Below are 7,908 nucleotides of genomic sequence, written 5' to 3'. Positions count from 1 at the left end.
AGGCCGTGGGCAATGCACTGTTAAAGGCCATATGGCTATGGAGAGAGAACAGGTGAGCACAAGGGCAAGTGCCGATCATAGCACGAAGCAAGAGAGCAAGCGTGAACAAGAGTAAAAGAGAGGGAACTCTTTGGAAATTTTAACCTGGAGCTTCTTCAAACTAACCAACCAACCTTCCAAGATTTTGCACACTTCTGATGGGATCCACCCTCTAGCCAATCCATTGTTCCCAGGCTGACAGACAAGCACCTTCCCGCACCACCTCCCCACTTCACTAAGCATTGTTGGATAGCAATACAGCAATACAGTACTAAGTGGTGGTGGGAGGGATGTTAATTCCCTGGGGAAGCAATGCTGTGTGAAGCTGTACTAGTAGCTTCCTGGTGAAGCTTCCCAGCTGCATATGCTCAACAATGTCTGACTCTCCCTTTGATTTCTTCCTTTATTAACACTAGCTAGTCACCATGATAACATGCCTAGAAAGCAAAGATTTTTGTGTTTTATCGAAATAATTTTCTGTGCTTCATCAGGTCTTTGATTGGTTTTAATCACAACTATTTAACTTTCCCATGACTAAATAAATAAAAAGTAATGTGTGAAATTATATGGGAAACATTATCAAATAAGTAGTACATAGCCTCTTTTATGTACATCTGTTTAGGTAAATAGTATCCCAAAAGTTATTTGAAATTCCTAGAGATTTATATGTCCTGGTATAATGTTATTAGTCATAATCCCATTATCTCAAAATGATGTGTCACAGAAATAAGCAAATTTTCATGTCAGTTGCATTATAACTATCATCAGATCTTTAACCATGGTCATTTTTAAATTTTTTATCATTTCCAGAAAATGATTGTTCTACTTTGATGCTTTTGAAAATGTGTTTCATCTTCACAGAGATTCATGGAATGTAACCTGAATACGTGTTTCTGATAAACTTTTAAATTATACCATTGAACTGGGTAAGAATTTATAGAAATTGGTAGCTTCATAAAACTGCTAACAGAAAATCAAGTTTAACAAGAATTAATTACATGAAAATAAATGAACTAATGAAAATGCTTATAATTTTAATGACTTATTTATTTGAAACATAACTTATTTTTTAAAATATTCATTTTTTCTAGATTTAAAGAAACCTTTTTCTCTTTTCTTTTAAGCTATCTATAACTTAGAACAATTGGTAAAATATATAGCTCTGTGAAAAAAGATGAAGCAATTATCTTTTCTCCCTACCTAATCGTTCCAGAATTAAGGAACTCTCAGTGAGTATCCTTATTTTAATAGCAATATAGATATTTACAGAAGTTCAATAAGAATCTGTTTTCCTTGTGAAAGGACACAATCCAAATTGTTGGTTATATTACCAAGGCTTTGATTGGAATGTCATATTTGAGAATGATGTACCTAGTATCAGATATGATCAGATAGCTTTACAGAACTAAGTTGATTTTTAAAAAATCATTTTTTAATGTTTTTATTGATTTCAGAGAGTAAGGGAGAGGGAGAGAGAGATAGAAACATCAATGATGCCCACTTCCTACTGGGGATCAAGCCCGCAACCCGGGCATGTGCCCTGACCTGGACTCTAACCGTGACCTCCTGGTTCATGGGTTGATATTCAACCACTGAGCCCCACCAGCCGGGCTGACACTGATTTTTATGGGGCCAAAAAAGCTTTTCGGAAGAATAGCCTGATGGCTTGCTTACCAGGTTCCCCAGTGGCATTAGCAGGTGCCTAAAGAATGTCTCTTCCTAGCAAGTAGAGGGACTTTAGGATATTTTGGGGACTTAGAGCAGAGAACATTTCATCCAAATTTATAGGTATTGCAGGCAAGTCTGAGAGCAAGTTCTTGACTCAACTTCCTGGCCTTGACAGGTAATTTAAAAATTCAATCTTAGATTCCTTATAAATGTTCCAGCAAAACAGATTTAAACATTCTACATGGTCAATAGTAATTTTGCTATACTTATATGCATACTTAAGCCATGTTATTCAAAATTGGATTTGTTTTGCAAATAAACTAGTCTTAATTTTGCTTCTTTGGTGGAAATGAGGATGATTTTGGAGTGAAAAATGTTTACATAAAAAATATAATGCATTCCTGTGAATATTGGATTCTAGTTCTGTTAATTTTACCTTTAAACTAGACTAGGTTCACATTCTTCTAGTTTTCTCCAATGTTGTTATACTCTAAAATTTCCAATATTTCTTGCACTCTTCTGAATTGAAATTTTTGAGAACCAACCCTTCCTTTTGAATGGATTTAAACTTCAAAGAAATCACCAAAATAACTCGTTTAGGCAATATTTATTCCTGTTGCTATGTGGGCCAGTCAAAAAGCTTGCCTGAACACCTGATGACTTCATCAAAGACATTCAAACTATAAAGGATGCTTTGAGCCTAACATCTCAAATCCTTCTTGTCTAGCTATCCTTAGAACTCAAAACCTGATTTATAATTTGCTGTAACCATGGACCATTGTTTTTCTTTTGTTTCCATAGAAATGCTTCTCATACATACCTGATTTCTTGCACCATAGGCCTAACTCTGGGAGCCTATCTGTGTCACCGCCTCCTGAAATGAGGCATAACTGTTTAAACTGACCTATTTTCAAGACTAAAAGATTAATTCAATGAAATAATGGCACAATCTACCAACTCAACCTTTAATGTTTGAAACTTCCAGGGAAGATTCAGAAATGGGATTCAGAACAGGCAACTTCAAAAAATGTTTCTTTAGCATATTGATTATTTTGAATTAAAGCTACTTGTAAAATATAGTCCATGCCAAAAAAAAAAAAAAAAAAAACCAACAAAACAAAAACAAAAAAACCCTCTGAGCATTTTTTTGTTTTCTCAAAAACAGAAAATACATCTACCTTGTATAAGGTGCCCTCCCTACATCTCAAGGTAGATAGTAATCCTTATAGTATCATGCTATATTTGTGTTGTATAGATTTATATATGAAAGTTTTCTTCTGATGAGAAAGTGCGAATGCAGCATTTTTTTTCCCTTCATGCTTATTAAAGATGTAAGAAGAAACACTGTACTATAGATACATTGTATTATTTTTATGGAAGTCAAGTGTTAGTACAAGAAAAATTTCTCTAATGGGAAGGATGTTTTTTTCTTCATAAGAAAATCAAGAATCCATTCAGTGCCTATTTTAAACTTTAAAAACATGTTTTCTGGCAAAGTCTAATTCCTGTGCTTTTTCATTATAATGTTAGGATTTTGTGTAAGTTAATGTTCTTTTAAAATTAGTGACTACTGACAATTTGTGAGTTCTTATTATTGGAATCTACTTATAGTTTTTTTTTTTTTAAAAAATAGGGCTGTTTATTTTGTCCAGGGCTCTTTGGGAAGACATATTTGTCCTTGACTACACTGGTATGTCACATTGACAAAACACTCAAAACCACAAGATGCCCCAAATGACTTTGTGGAAAATGCTAAATAACAACATTGAAAGACAGTCATTAGTTTCCCAAGACAAACACATTAATCATAACTTTCATGGGAATATACTAGTTTAAATATCAGGCACAAAATTATTTATTTATCATGCTTTATTATTATGAAAAGGTTTTCTTTTTAGAGTATAAAAGCAATGTATGCTCAATAGTTTACACACCCATCTGTGTATTCCTTGGGAAATGACAGACATAAGACAAGGGCAAAAGAAAAAAATGAATTAGTACTGGAAAGCCAGAAGTTTGCCATTCTTAATAAGAAACAGCCAGCTAAGGATGCTAGACATACTGTATACTGAACTGGACATGTTAGAAAAAGACTAATGAGGCATCTTAAAATTCTGACTCTCATTAAGTAGCAGAGTGGGTGTGTGGAAAACATCTTATCAAGGTCTCATTAATAATGCCAAACTTGGAACGAGGGCAGGTGGAGTACCGGCAAATAGTGCAAGGAGAAACTCTGCATAATGAAATGGACCCTTCCTTCCTAAGAGTGGTCACAACAAGCAGAAAGGCAATGCTCCTGGGATTCCTCAAGAGTAAGTTAGCAACAGCAGCAACAACTAGTGAGACTTATGAAAATATATGTTGCAAATTTTAATGGGAATGGCACTAAATTAGCAGAGAAAATAGATGTATTTTAGATTAATCTATTAAAAAATCTATAATCAAGTTTCCCAATGATTCCCTGAGGTAGAAACTCAGGCAAGTGATAATGAAGACAGAAAAACTTAATGACAGCAAAGAATGTGAAAATGTGCTTTGAAATAAAAGAGTTTAAAAAAAGATTGTTCATTAGTGGAAATTGATTTAGTAAAGAGGAGCTAAATAGAAAGTGGTTCTCAAGTAAACATTTAATATAATGTTTAACTGTGAAACAATATAGTCCCATCAAAATCAATTGTAAGATACATTTGCCTTGACATTTTTCATATATATATTTTTTTAAATCCTGGGCAATGAAATGACATAAAAATAGACATGAAAAGAAAACTATTTTTAAAACATATAAATTATCATTATCATTTGAAAATAAAATTGTCTTTCTTGAAATCACAAGAAAAAAAATAAAATCTCATGGAACTAAGAAGAGTAGTTTCATAAGATGTATGATAATAAATTCATTTATCACAGGACATATGCACATATACAAATATAGCTAATATTTACATAATCGCAATATATGGTTTTTAGTAAATCAAATGTCAAAATTATATAAACTGTCTAATAATGGATTTTTTATTATACACAAATCCTATATAATAAAGCCCTAATATGCAAATCGACCGAATGGTGGATCAACCAGCGTAACAACCAGTCGCTATGATGTGCTCTGACCACCAGGGGGCAGACGCTCAATGGAGGAGCTGCCCCCTGGTGGTCAGTGCGCTCCCACAGGGAGTTCACGGCTGGTGAGTGCAACAGTGGTGGTGGGAGCCTTTCCTGCCTCCACTGCAGGCGGGCGGTAAGGAGCGAGGGGTCCCAGACTGCAATAGCCCTGTACTGTGAGAGGGGATCGGGCCTAAGCCAGCAGGTGGACATCCCACGAGAGGCCCCAGACTGTGAGAAGGTGCAGGCCGGGCTGAGGGAACCCCCTCCCCCCAGTGCACAAATTTTGTGCACTGGGCCTCTAGTATTTTAAATAACTGTCTAGGCTTTTATTTTATAGGTGTATCATAATTTTAAAAGCATTTCAATTGTGAGGTCCATAGATTGTTTTGAATATCCTATATAATAAAAGCCTAATATGCTAAGTGTCTGGTTGACTGGTCGGCCGTTCAACCAATCAAAGCATAATATGCTATGATATGCTAAGGCTGCTCAACCTCTCCCTATGACATGCACTGACCACCAGGGGGCAAACAGTTGACTGGTCGACCAGTCGCTATGATGTGCACTGACCACCAGAGGGCAGAGCTCTGACCGGTAGGCTAGTTTGCTGCTGGGGTCTGGCCAATTGGGACTGAGTGAGATGGGCCGGACACACCCTGGAGCCCTCCCGCAGTCCCTCCCCAGCTGGCCAACCTCTCATGTCCCTCCCCATCCCCGATCGTGCACCAGTGGGGTCCTTCATGCCCTCTTGCAATCCAGGATCCCTTGGGGGATGTTGAAGAGCCAGTTTCGGCCTGATCCTTCAGGCCAGGCCAAAGCACCCCACTGGTGCACGAATTTGTGCACCAGGCCTCTAGTTATCACTATAATAAAGAATCCTGCTAAGAAAGAAGCATCTAAATTCTTCAGACCAATTGTTTTCTTTTTTTACTTTAACTTTTTTTATTATTTAGTTGCAGTTGAGATACACTATTACATTCATTTCAGGTGTTCAACCCAGTGGTTAAATATTATATAACTTACCAAGTGACCACCCCATAACTCTAGTATCCATCTGGCACCATACATAGTTATTTCAAAATTATTGACTATATTTCCTATACTGTACTTTACTATAACTGCCATTTTGTACTTAATCCCTTCACCTTTTTCCCTATCCCCCCAACCTCCCCTCCATCTGGCAACAGTCAAAACATTCTCTGTTTATGAGTCTATATCTTCTCTGCTTCTTTATTTTATTTTTAAAATTCTACATATAAATGAAACCATATGGCATTTGTCTTCCTCTGTCTGACTTATTTCACTTGGTACAATACCCTCTAGGTCCACCTATATTGTTGCAGATGGCAAGATTTTATTCATTTAAAACATATTTTTTATTATTGATAGTATTATAGTTGTCTCCCATTCCACCCCCCTTTATGGCTGAGTTATATTCCATTGTATAGATACATCACTTCTTCTTTATCAATTAATATATTAATGGACATTTAGGTTGTTTCTATATCTTGGCTATTGTAAATAATGCTGCAATGAACTTATGGTGTATATGTCTTTTGGATTTAGTTTTGGGTTTCTTCTGAAAAAATACCTAGAATTGGAATAGCTGGGTCCTTCTTTGACTCTTGTTATATAGCCATTGTTTTAAAATATTTTTTTTTCTGGTATAGTTTCACTTAAAGCAGCGTGAGTCAAATTCAGAAAAATTCCGAAAAATTTGACCCATGCTGCTTTTCCAATAATTTTCCAATAATTTTATAATTGGGTGTTTTCTGCTTCCTTATAGTCTAAGTATCTTATTTGACCTTCTGCTTAACCACTGTTGATTCGCTGTAATGTATTCTTCATTTCAGTTCATGTATTCTTCATTTCTGACTGGTTCTTTTCTATATTTTTAGATCCATTGTTATGTTTCCTATCTCTTTATTGAAGTTCTTACTAAGTTCATTGGGCATACTTATAACCAGTGGTTAGAACTCTGCATCCACAGTAGATTGCTTTTCTACATTATGATTAGTTCTTTTTTTAAAAAAAAAATATATTTTTTATTGATTTCAGAGAGGAAGGGAGAGGGAGAGAGAGATAGAAACATCAATGATGAGAGAGAATCAAGCCACAACCTGGGCATGCACCCTTGACTGGACTTGAACCTGGGATCCTTCAAGCTTCAGATCAACGCTCTATCCACTGAGCCAAACCAGCTAGGGCTTGGTTAGTTCTTTTCCTGGAGTTTTGTTCTTTTTCTTTCTTTCTTTTTTTTTTTTTTTTTTAACTTGGGACATGTTTCTTTAGCTCCTCATTTTAGCTGCCTTGTTGTGATTGTTTCTTCACCTCACTTCTCAGGGGAGACCTTCAAAGCCGATCTGTCTCTCCTGATTTTTACCTGCCACAAATGGCTGTGGGACCAGCCCACTCCAGGTTTCTACCCTCCTACCAGTCTCAGTGTGGCTTCTTTTTTTTTGTATTCTTAGTCATAGGTTCTGTTCTTCCAGATTTCAGACAGTTCTAAATAATGATTGTTCTAAAGTTTAGTTATAATTTTGATGTGGTTGTGGAAGGATTTGACTATGGTGTTTACCTATTCCACCATTTTGACCAGAACCCCCATAATAATGGATTAATTTTTTAAATTCACAGGATTTATAAGATTAAACTATAAATAAATTAGGTGTGACATTGAAGAGCTGTGTATTATAATACGAAAAGTTCGTTTTTAGATTACAATGTAAATTTATGGGATATACATTCCAAGGCCCCCAGTAGATGCCTGAAAAACAAATAGTGCTGGATCTTATATAAGGTGACCAGACGTCCTGCTTTTGGCGGGACAGTCCCGATTTTTAACAATTTGTCCCGCGTCCCGTGGTGTTTTAAAAAAAGTCCCGATTTTTGGAAAGAATGCACAAGCTAGGGAATGGCAGGAGAACGGGAAGGGAATATACGGTTTTCGGCGGCCATGTGGCTATTTAGCCAGGATATGAGTTTTATATTATTTTTGTTAATTTTATAATGTTAAACTTTAATAATAACAAATAATTGTTGAGAACTGATTATCGAGAACTGCTTATCAAAGTTCGCTTGTTGATCAGTTGTTAG

Source organism: Cnephaeus nilssonii (assembly GCF_951640355.1).
Source record: "Cnephaeus nilssonii genome assembly, chromosome: 8".
NCBI classification, from domain to species: Eukaryota; Metazoa; Chordata; class Mammalia; order Chiroptera; family Vespertilionidae; genus Cnephaeus; species Cnephaeus nilssonii.
The sequence above is the reverse complement of the archived record's forward strand: the minus strand, read 5'-3'. Positions refer to the sequence as shown.